This window comes from Orycteropus afer, unplaced genomic scaffold (assembly GCF_000298275.1).
Source record: "Orycteropus afer afer isolate SDZICR_OR568_19922 unplaced genomic scaffold, OryAfe1.0 scaffold00612, whole genome shotgun sequence".
Classification (NCBI taxonomy): domain Eukaryota; kingdom Metazoa; phylum Chordata; class Mammalia; order Tubulidentata; family Orycteropodidae; genus Orycteropus; species Orycteropus afer.
Window position 1 is genome coordinate 182,122 of NW_006922199.1, and position 12,719 is coordinate 194,840.

Here is a 12,719-nt window from a genome sequence, read left to right on the forward strand (position 1 = left end):
AAAATATTTGGTAATGACATATCTGACAAGGGACTTATCTCTAGAATTTATAGAAAGCACCAACACCTCAATAACAAAAAGACAAACAATCCAATTAAAAAATGGACAGAAGACATGAATGGACACTTTACCAAGGAGGATATTCAAGAGGCCAACAAACATGAAGAAATGCTTACGATCATTAGCTATTAGAAAGATGCAAATCAAAGCAACAATAAGATACCATCTTGCACCAGCACTAGTAGTAAAGTTCAACTAGACAGAAAATAACAAATGCTGGCGAGGTTGTGGAGAGATTGGGACTCTCATACACTGCTGGTGGGACTGTAAAATGGTACAACCGTTGTGGAAAGCCATTTGGAGATTCCTTCAAAAGTTGGAATTATAAATACCATTTGACCCAGCTATTCCATTACTAGGTATAAATCCTAAAGAAGTGAGAGCCATGACAGGAACAGACATACGCACACCCATGTTCATCGCAGCACTATTTACAATAGCCAAAAGATGGAAATAACCTAGGTGTCCGTCAAATGAGGAATGGATAACCAATCTATGGTACATACACAATGGAATACTACGCAACCCTAAAGAATAATGTAGAATCTGCAAAATACCGCATAATGTGGATGAACTTGGAGAACATTATGCTGAGTGATGTAAGTCAATCACAAAACGACAAATATTGTATTAGTCCGTTATTGTAAAAGTCAAGGAAAGGTTCATCTATGGAAGGAAATTTTCTTTGTTGGTTACCAGGGGTGGGAGGGGAGGGGAAGGAAGGCTGTTAGATAGATAGGTATAAGTACTGATTTGGGTGAAGAGAAGGGCAATGTTCCAAATGTGAGTGATCAATATGGTGGCATTGAGGAAGAGAAAGACATAGAGAGGTACATGGGAGGTACAAACAACAAAGATGAACCCTTTTGCACATACAGTACTGCATTGTCAGTGAAGGCAAACATGGGTATACAGGTGGACAGATGGGTGGACAGGCTGAACTAATAGGTATGTCTATGAAAAGGGGAGTGTACCCAAGAACATGTATAGGGTTGGCAGACAATGGTCCTATAAGTTTATGTGTATTAACTGAATTCCCAGGTGTATAGTAGAGCTGACAAGGGGCAAGGTTGTAGTCACTGCTTGGTCACAGCCAGCTACCCAGAGGGACTGAGTAGTTGAACCTGTGGGCTCGGCACCATAGTCAGAGGGGATATCAAGCTCAAATGGCATAATATACTACATAAAACACTGTTCCACCTCCTACTTTGGCAAGTAGCAACTGGGATCTTAAAAGCTTGCAAGCTGCCATCTAGATGCAACAATGGGTCTCTCCTCATTCAGAGCAAAGAAGAATGAAGAAAACCAAAAATTCATAGATACAAGCAGTCCTAGTGACTGGTATACCATCTGATCTGCAGCTTATATGACTATGAGACCAGAACTAGATGGTGTCAGGCTACTAATGTCAACCACTTAGAAGGGGATCTACAAAGGAGATCCTGGATAGAGAGGGAAAACAAGGTGGGCAAAACTCCAAATCATTTGGAGGGAAAAAAAGTGGGGGGGGACCAGGTTTGCTGGTCCATTAGAGCCTGGTGGAACCACTGAGACTATGGCCCCTAGCTGCCCTTCAGGTCTGGAATTGAACCCACACCTGTGGTTTCCAGCCAAACAAAAGATAGGCATATGAGTTGAACATTTACCTGAGGTAGATACACTCCTTGGAGAGAACAATCATGGGAGAAAGAAGGGCTGCTTATGCACAGGGAGACAGCTCCAGGGGCAGGAAGGCATGGAGAGATAGACACAGGGAAGAGGTAATTATCGGGAGGAAGTGGGAGGGGAGCTGTTGCATTGTGGTAAATTATGGTCAATGTCATGAGAGAAAGTGTATGTGAAGTGCTGTACAGAAATGGAATTTGCCCTGTAAATTTTCAACCAAGTCACAATTAAAAAAAAAAAAAAAACACAGCCTGGTATTGGTAAAATGACAATACATAGCACAGCTGAACTAAACTGAGAACCCAGAAGTAAACCCACTGACCAATGGACAGCTTGATCTTTGACAAAGCATCAAAGCAACATTAAATAGGGAAGAAACAGTCTCTTGAACAAATGATACTGGTAAAACTAGATATCCATTTGCAGAAAAATCAAGATCCATACCTCATACCATATACAAAACTAACTCAAGATGGATCAAAGACCTTAATGCCTTAGGCACTGAGCTCCCAGAGCTCCTTAAATGTAAAACCTAAAATCCTAAAGATCAAAGAAAACATGGTGGCATACTTAGGGGCCCTGATAAATGGCGTAAATACACTATCAAACACAATTAAAAATGGACAAACAGCAGAAAACAAACTAGATGCCCCGGACCTCCTGAAAATTAAACATTTATGTGCATCAAAAGACTTCACTGAAAGAGGAAAGAAAGAACCTACAGACTGGGAAAAACATTTTGGCAACAACATAATGGACAAAGGACTAATCTCTAAAATCTACAGAAACGCACAACAGCTCAACAATAAAATGACACATAATCCAATTACAAAATGGGTGGAAGACATGAACGAACAGGCACTTCACCAAAGACGACATTCAGACAGTTAACAAACATATGAAAAAATGCTTGTAATTATTAGCTATTACAAAGATGCAAATCAAAACAGCAATGAGATATCATGCTACCCCAGCATTAACAGCAAAGTTTTAAAAAACATGAAATAACGCTGACAAGTGTTGAGAGACTGGAGCCCTCTAACACCACCATTGTTAGGACTGTAAAATGGTACAACCACTGGGGAAAATGGTATGGTGCTTTCTTAAAAAGTTGGAAATAGAAATACATTTGATCTAGCAATCCAATTACTAGGAATGATCCATCCTTATGCTGACTACAAGAGATGAATGCGGTAGTTAAATTTGTATGTCAACTTGGCTAGGCCAGGTTGAGTGGGTAGTTATTCCCCATGATGAGACTGGCAATCAACTCCATGGTGGGATCTACCACAGGCAGCTGAGTAGCTACCTTTGGGATGTGGTCTGCTTCCCGTATATAAGGAGAAGCCTTGGGGATAGTCTCTAACTTATGGCATGCTTGGACCCTATATGTAGCCATGTCGTTGTTCAGAAGCCTGCCATGGTCTGCCGACCTTGGGACTTACAATGGACTTGAATTAATTGCCTGCCATGTGTTTTTGTAACATCAGGACCACGCCTTTTTACTTGTCAACCTTGGGCTTGGCAGCCTCAGCAGCCAGCAGCTGTCTGAGTGAAGAAAGGCTTCTAGTTCCAGTGGGTCGGGACAGGAGGCAGAGCTGGACCCCAAGGTTGAGGGGCCTTCACCCAGCCCCTAGAGCCTGGCACTTTGAACTTGAACTTCTAGCCTCCCGAACTGTAAGAGAATAAACTCCTGTTTGTTAAGGTCATCCAATTGGTAGTATATTCTTGTCAGAGCGGCACTAGGTAACCAGAACAACGCACTTTAGACACAAGGATACAAACAGAATGAAAGTAAAAAGATGGAAAAGAATATTCTATGCAGCTACTAATCAGAAAAGAGCAGAGGTGGCCATACTGATATCAGATAAAATATATATTAAGTCAAAATCTATTATTATGAGATGAAGGATATTACATAATAATAGGGTCAATTCATCAGAACACACAGCAATTATAAATATATATACACCTGACAACAATGCTCTAAAATATAGTAACAGGAAACTCCACAAAAACAGTCAAGGACTTCAATATACCACTGTCAATGTTGGACAGAACATCTAAAAAGAAGATTGGGGTATGTGTGTGTGTGTGTACACATACACACACACATATATGTCAGATACAGAGAACTTAAATAGCATCATAAGCCAAGTAGACCTAATGGATATCAATAGAACACTCCACCCATCGGCAGAACAATATACATTTTTCTCCTGTGCACATGGATCATTTTCCAGAACAGACTCTATGCTTGGCCATAAAAGAAGTCTCGAAAATTTGAAAAGATTTAAATTATATAAAGTATCTTCTGTGACAACACAGAAATAGTATTAGACATTAACAGCAGAAGCAAAACCAGAAAACACACAAATTCATGAAATTAAGCAATACACTACTAAACAACTACTGGATTAAGAAAGAAATCAAGAGTGAAATTAAAAAAAGCAAAAAAAAAAAAAAACTTGTAAATAAAAGAAAATGAAAACACATTATACTAAAACCTATGGGATGCAGTGAACACAGTCCTCAGAGCAAAATTTATAGCAATAAATGCCTTCATTAATAAAACAATAAAGTCTAAGTCTAACTCTATAACTTGAAGAACTAGAAAAATACGAGCAAACTAAACCTAAAGGTACTGGAAATAATGAAGTTCAGAGCAGAAATACAGGATACGTAGAAAAAGAAATAATAATGCAATTCAACAAATCCAGAAGTTGGTTCTTTGAAAAGAAAATTGATAAACCACTTGCTAGGTTGATAAAGAAACAGAGAGAAAACGCAAATAACTAAAATAATAAATGGAAGCAGAGACATCACAACTGACCCAACTGAAGTAAAAAGGATCAAAAATGATTATGAACAACCGTACTTGAACAAAACTGATAACGTTGATGAAAAAGACAAATTCCTACAAGCACATAACCTACCTAAACTGATGAAAAGGAAGTAGAAAATTTAAACAGACCATAACAAGTGAAGAGATTGAATGAGTACTAAAAAGCCTCCTATCAAAGAAAAGTCCAGGACCAGAAAGCTTCACTGGGGAATTCTACTGAACATTTCAGACAACAGACAGGAACCTGTTCTATCTCTTCTAAAAAATAAAGGAGGAAGGAATACTCCCTTTCTGTATGAAGCCACCATCACCGGGGTAAGAAAGCCAGACAAAAACACCACAAGAAAACTAAAGACCAATATAATTTTATGAATAGTCAAAATTATCAACAAAATACTAGCAAACAGACTCCAATAGCATATTAAAAGGATTATACATCATGATGAAGTGGGACTTATTTCATGAATGCAAAGTTGGTTCAACATTAGAAAAACAATTGAGGTAATATACTACATTAATGGAAGGAAAAGAACAAAAGGATCATCTCAAACAATGCAAAAAAGGTATTCAATAAACTCCAGCACTCTTTCTTGATAAAAACTCTCAACAAGTAGGAATAAAAGGAAAGTTCAATTTTTATGAAAAACCAAGAGCCAACATTATTAAATATATTCAATGGAGAAGACTGAGAACTTTCTGCTTGAAAATGGAAACAAGACAAAGATGCCCACTCTTACCATTGTTATTCAATATTGTACTGGAAGCCCTAGCAGAGCAATGAGGTAAGAAAAAGACACAAAGGTACCAAACTGGAAATGAAGAGGTGAAAATACTTCTACTTGTAGATGAAACGATCCTAAATAATCTAATAAAAATCTTCTAAAAATAATCAAGAAATGTAGCAAAGTTGCAGCAGAAAAGGTCAACAAACAAAAATCAGCTGGGTTTCTACATGTCAGCAAAGATAAAATCAAAAATATTAGGAAAACAATTCCATTTATAATAGCATCTAAGAGAATAAAATATCTAGGAATAAATTTAACTAGGGATATGAAAAACTTAAGACAACAAAAATTACAAAACACTCCTGAAAGAAACCAAAGAAGACCCAACAGATAGAAACACATTTTGTACTTATAGACTGGAAAACTTAATATAGTCAAGATGTCAGTACTTACTCAAAGTGATCAACAGATACAGCTCAATTCTAATTAAAATTCCAACAACATTCTTTACAGAAATGAAAAATAATCCTCAATTTTAGGCAAGAGAACCCAAATAGTCAAAGAAATTTTGAAGACTAGAACAAAGTAGTAGGCCTCATACTTCCTGACTTCAAAACATATTATACAGCCACAGTAATCAAAATAGTCTGGTACTGATTTAACGATGGACACAACAGAATAGAACTGAAAACCCAGAAATGAATCTATGGTCACCTATGGTCAATTGATTTTCAACAAAGGAATCAAATCCATTCAATAGGGAACAGTCTCTTCAACAAATGGTGCTGGCAAAATTGGACTTCCACATATAGAAAAATGAAACAAGATCCATTCCTCACACCACACACAAAAACTAATTCAAAATGGATCACAGACCTAAATGTTAAATCTAAAACTATAAAGTTCTTGGAAAAAAATAGAGGAGTAAAGCTTTCAGACCTAACTTTCTTTAATGATAGATTTTCAAACATAATAACAAGTGGAGGAGCAATAGAAAACAAAATTGATAACTGGGAGCTCATCATTTGCATACTTATGTCCATCAAAACATTACAAAAAGAGTAGAGTCAACCACAGACGGGGAAAAAAAAAACACCTCAGGAACAATATAAGCAATAAGGGTCTAATATCTAAAATACACAGAAAACTTCTGTAACTTAACAACAAATAGATAAATAAACCCAATCTAAAACTGGGCAAAGGATATAAAGAGACACTTCACCAAAGAGGATATTCAGATAGCCAAGACATACGAGAAAAGATGCTTAATGTCATTAGCCGTCACAGAAATGTATATCAAAACCACAATGATATACCATTCTACTCCTTCTAAGATGGCTAAGATTGAAAAAAAAAAAAAAAAAAGTGGAAAATAACAAGCATTGGAGGGGATTTGGAGAAATCAAAACCCTCATCCACTGCAGGTGGGAAAGCAAAATGGTAAAGGCATTGTGGAAAACAGTCTTGTAGTTCTTCAAAAAACTAGAGGCAGAGCTGCCACATGACCCAGCAATTCCACTCCTAGTGTATACTCTAGGGATCTAATACAAGTAACAAGAACAGACATATGCACACTTAGGTTCACTGCAGCACTATTTACAAACAACCTGAGAGCCCACCAACATATGAATGAGTAAGTAAAAGGTGGTCTATGTATATAATGTAATACTACTCAGAGATAAGGAAAAATGAGTTCCCTAAATATCTTACAATGTGGATGAATCTAGAGGACATTATGTTGAATGAATTAAGTAAATCACACACAACAAAAACACAAGTATTGTATGTTCTCACTTTTACGAAATGATATGAACAAGTAAATATACAGAAACTAATGTCCATTAGTGGTTACCAAGGTGGGAGAGGGGGAAGAGGGAGAGGTACTCTTTAGGTAATAGTCACTGTTGTTTATAGAAATGGGAAAGGCAGCATTGAAAAATGGGTGAAGTCAGCACAGCGTGACTAACGTAACTGCTGTCAATAAGCTGTACACAAAGAAAAGGGATGAATGGGCAAATGCTAGGTTGTGTATGGTTTTGCAACAACAACATCCACAAAAAAGTGGGAGGGAGGCTACAGGAGCTGATATTAATTACATATAACCAATCAGCTCATTGGATTATTTTCTTGGTTTGGGTGCTTAGAGCCATGGTTTTGTTGGGCAATCCAGTCAGTTAGCATAATACAGTTCTTAACATTTATGTTCTACTTCCCACTAAGGTATACAGTATCCGGGGTCTCAAAAGTTTATGAGCAGCCATCTAAGATATAACTGTTGGTCTTTATTCATCTGAAACAAAGAAAAAAGAAGGAAACTCAAGAATCAGAGAAGTAACTAGACTACAGAATTAACTGTCTACATGAACCACTGCCTCCTTCACCTGGCGAATAGACAAACTAGATGGTGCTCAGCTATCACTACTGAATATTCTCATAAGGAACACAACAGATGAATCCTGATTTAAAAAAAGAAAAAGGTGAAACAGAACTTCACATTTTTATAGAATTCAGACTTACTGGACTTACTAAGGCTGAAAAAGTCTCAGACTATGGACCTTACCAAACCAAACCAAACTCACTGCCATGGAGTCAGATCCAAGTCAGAGCAACCCCTCCTTGGGTTTCCGAGGCATTATAACTACGGAAGTAAATTGCCCAACCTTCCTTCCAAGGAATGGCTGGTGGGTTTGAACTACCAGCCTTCTGGTTACCAGTCACATGCCTTAGGCACTACACCATCAGTATGTACCTCAGCTGCTCTTAAAACCTTGAATTGAAATTATCCCATGAAGTTGACTTTTAATTAAGTAACTGTTTATCTGAAATATTGTTACCCTTGAGTAGCGCATTTAAAAAAAAAAAAAAAACACTCTAAAACACTAAAGGGACAAGAGCTATTTTAAGGCATACATAAGAAAAGGAGTAGGGAGATTTGTCCTTCTGGTTAGGTGTCATCAACTCAGCTCCAAGTCAAAGTGATCCTATGTAAAACAAAACGAAACACTGGTCCTGCACCAGCCTCACAATCCTTGCTATACCTGAGCCCTTTGTAAATGTGTCAATCCATCTTGTCCAGGGCCTTATCCTGTTTTGCTGACCCGCCACTCTACCAAGCATGATATCCTTCTCCAGGGAATAGTCCCTTCTGACAACACGACCAAAGTAAGTGAGACAAAGTCTGGCCATTCTTGTTCCCAAGGAGCACTCCAGTTGCACTTCTTCCAGGACAGATATGTTTGTTCTTCTGGCAGTCCATGGTACTTGTAGTATTCTTCGCCAACACCACAACTCAAAAGCATCAACCCTTCTTTGGTCTTCCTTAGTCACTGTCCAGTTTTCACATGTGTATGAGGTGACTGAAAAGACCATGGCTTGGGTTAGGCGCACCTTCATCCTCAAAAAGACATCTCTGCTCTTCAATACATTATTTGCAGCAGATTTGTCCAATGCAATATGTCATCTGATTTCCTGACTGCTGTGTCCACTGGTGTTGATTGTGAAATCATGCAATATAAAATCTTTGACAATTTCAATCTTTTCTCCATATATCATGATGCTACTTATTGGTCCAGTTGTGAGGATTTTCATTTGCTTAATTTTGAGGCATAATCCATACTACAGACTGTATGTAGTCTTTAATCTTCATCAGTAAGTGCTTTAAGTCACCTTCATTTTCAGCAAGCAAGGTTGTGTCATCTGCATATCACAGGTTGTTAATGAGTCTTCTCTCAATCTTGATGCCATGTTCTTCTTCATTTAGTCTAGCTTCTTGGATTATTTGTTCAGCATACATATTGAGTAAGTATGGTGGAAAGATACAACTGTGGTAGTTAAATTTCTATGTCAACTTGGCTGGGTCTGGTTGAGGGGCTGGGCAGCTGGTGGTAGTTACTCCCCATGATGGCACTAACAATCAACTCCATGGTGGGATCTACCACAAGCAGCTGAGAAGAGCTGCTTTGTGTATCTGGTCTTCTTCCCTATATAAGAAGCAGCTTTGGGAATGGTCTCTAGCTTATGGCATGCTTGAAAACTGCATGCAGTCATGTCGTTGTTCAGCAGCCTGCCATGCTCTGCCAACCTTGGGACTTAAAATGGATTTGAATTAATGGCCTGCTATGTGGTTTGTTAACACTGGGACCGTACCATTTTCTTTATTGACCTTGAGCTTGTTAGCCTCAGCAGCCAGTAGCTGCCTGAGTGAAGAGATGGCCTCTAGCTTCAGTGGGCCGGGAGCAAGAGGCAGAGCTGAAGCCCAAGATCAAGGGGCTTTCACACAGTCCCTAGAGTCTGGCACTTTGAACTTGGAGTTAAAGCCTCCAAGCTGTAGGAGAATAAACTCCTGTTTGTTAAGGCCACCCCATTTATGGTATATTCTTGTCAGAGCAGCACTAGGTAACCAGAACACAACCCTGATACACTCTCTTCCTGATTTTAAACCATGCAGTATTCTCTTGTTCTGTTTGAATGACAGCCTCCTGGTCTACATACAGGTTCCTAATGAACACAATTAAGTGTTCTGGAATTCCCATTCTTCTCAATGCTATCTATAATCTGTTATGATCTACACAATTGAATGTTTCTGCATAGGCAATAAAACACAAGTAAATATCTCTCTCGTGCTCTTTGCTTTCAGCCAAGATGTATCTGATATAAGCAATGATATCCCTAATTCCATGTTCTCTTAGGAAACCAGCTTGAATCTCTGGAAGTTCCGTCAGTATACTGTTACAATAGTTTTTTAATTACTTTCAGCAAGATTTTACTTGTGTGTGATATTAATGATATTGTTCGATTAATTCCACATTCTGTGGGAACACCTTTCTTTGAAATGGGTAAAAATACAGATCTCTTCCAGTCAGTTGGCCAGATAGCTGTCTTCCAAATTTCTTGGCATACACAAATAAGTGCCTCTGATGTAGCATCCATTTCGCTGAAACATTTCAATGGGTATTCCATCAGCTCCTGGATGCTTGTTTTTCACCAATTCCCTCAGTGCAGCTTCGACTTCTTCATTGATCATATGCCACCTCCTGAAATGGATGAACATCAATCAATGATTTTTGGTACAGTAACTCTGTATTCTTTCCATCTTCTTTTGATGTTTCCTGCATCATTCAATATTCTGCCCAAAGAACCTTTCAGTATTGCAATTCAAGGCTTGAATTTTTTCTTCAGTTCTTTCAGCTTGACAAATGCCTGTTTGTTCATCCCTTTTGGTTTTCTAACTCCAGGTCTTTGCATATTTCATTATAGTAATTGATTTTTTCCTCTCAAGCTGCTCTTTGAAATCTTCTATTCAGCTCTTTTATCTTGTCATTTCTTCTATTTGTTTTAGCTACTCTCCATTCAAGAGCAAGTTTCTCTTCTGACATCCATTTTGGTCTCTTCTTCCTTTCCTGTCTTTTTAATGACCTTTTGCTTTCTTCATGGATGATGTTCTTGATGTTGTCCCAAAATTCCTCCGGTTTTCAGTCACTGGTGTTCAATGAGTCTAATATATTCTTCAGATGGCCTCCAAATTCAGGTGGGATATAATCAAGGTCATATTTTGGCTCCCATGGACTTGTTTTAATTGTCTTCAGCTTCAACTTGAACTTGCATATGAGCAGTTGAAGGTCTGTTCCACAGTTAGCTCCTGGACTTGGTTTTGGCTGAAGATATTGAGCTTCTCCATAGTCTCTTTCCATAGATGTAATTGATGTGATTCCTGTGTATTCCAACTGGTGAAGTCCACATGTATAGCCGCCATTTATGTTGTTGAAAAAGTATTTACAATGAATAAGCTGCTGGTCTTGCAAACTTCTATCACACAATCTCCAGTATCATTTCTATCACCAGGGCCATATTTTCCAACTACTGGTGACTCTTCTTTGTTTCCAACTTTTGCATCCCAATCACCTGTAATAATCAACACATCTTGATTGCATGTTTGGTCAATTTCAGACTGCAGAAGTTGGTAAAAATCTTCATTTTCCTCACCTTTGGCTTTGGTGGTTGGTGCATAAAGTTCAATAATAGTAATATTAACTGGTCTTCCTTGTAGGCATATGGATATTATCTATCACTGACAGCACTGGACTTCAGGACAGATCTTGAAACATTCTTTATGACGATGAATGCCATGCCATTCCTCTTCAATTTGTCACTTCTGCTATAGTAGACCATACTGCTGTTTGATTCAAAATGGCCAAAACCAGTCCATTTTAGTTCACTAATGCCTAGGATATCGATCTCAATGCATTCCATTTCATTTTTCACAACTTCCAATTTTTCTAGGTTCATACTTCATACATTCCATGTTCTATTCATGGATGTTTGCAGCTGTTTCTTCTCATTTTGAGTTGTGCCACATCAGCAAAGCAGGTTCCAAAAGCTTTACTCCATCCACGTCATTAAGGTAGACTCTACTTTGAGGAGCCAGCTCTTCCCCAGTCATATTTTGAGTGTCTTCCAACCTGAGGGGTTCATCTTCTGGCATTATATTGGACTATGCTTCAGGGCCATTCATAAAGTTTTCCAGTAATATATCAGACAGTGTTTTGCTGCTATTCATAAGGTTTTCACTGGCCAATTCTGAGAAGTGGATGGCCCCTTCTTTCTTCCAAGTCTGTCTTAGTCTGGAAGCTCCACTGAAACCTGTTCACTATGGGTGACCCTGCTGGTATTTGAAATACCAGTGGCATAGCCATCAGCCTCACAGCAACACACAAGCCACCATAGTATGACAAATGGATAAACAAGTGGTAGATAGGGAGATTTAGTAAAGGAAAATCAAACAACTAAAACAGAAATAACGAGAATGCTGATACAATGGGAAGAATGTAACCAATGTCACCTACCATTATGTCTAGAAACTAGAAGTTGGTTTTGCTATGCATATTTCCTCAGAAATAAGATTTTAAAAATAAATATAACCTGATTCCACTTACATGAAGATAAAAAAAAAAATCCCACAGGCAAAGCTAAACAACATATATTTAGAAAGCATACACAGGAAAAGCAAGAGGACAACAAATGTAAGTTTCCCTGGGAAGGGGAGGGTAGATGCAACTGGAACTAGGGGCCTCAAAACTCTGATAATGCTCTATTTCTTAGAAGAGGTAGTGATGACAAAGACTTCCTAAAATGGTAAGGCATGTTTTCGATAGAGCAAGTCTAACCATAGAGGCTCCTTATACTCGCCATTAGCTAAGCTTTAGCTCCTTCAGGACAGAGGCCACCCTATTGAGTAACAGTCACTGCAAGATACTACAGCAATTGCTTTTTGTTCCTTCTGAGAAAGCTACCATTGAACGTGTTGTTTTAATATATACTTACATAGATATTCAGGAGCTCTGGTAGCATAGTGCCTAAGGCACTTGACTGCTAACCAGAAGGCTGGCAGTTCAAACCCACCAGCCACTCCTTGGAAGGAAGATGGG

At 38.4% G+C, this 12,719-nt stretch overlaps 1 protein-coding gene across 1 annotated transcript in view; it reads right to left on the reverse strand.

The window, feature by feature from the left end:
• ERCC3 (ERCC excision repair 3, TFIIH core complex helicase subunit) overlaps positions 1–12,719 on the reverse strand; it is a 218,454-nt gene that overhangs the window by 174,918 nt on the left and 30,817 nt on the right. The window lies entirely within an intron of this gene.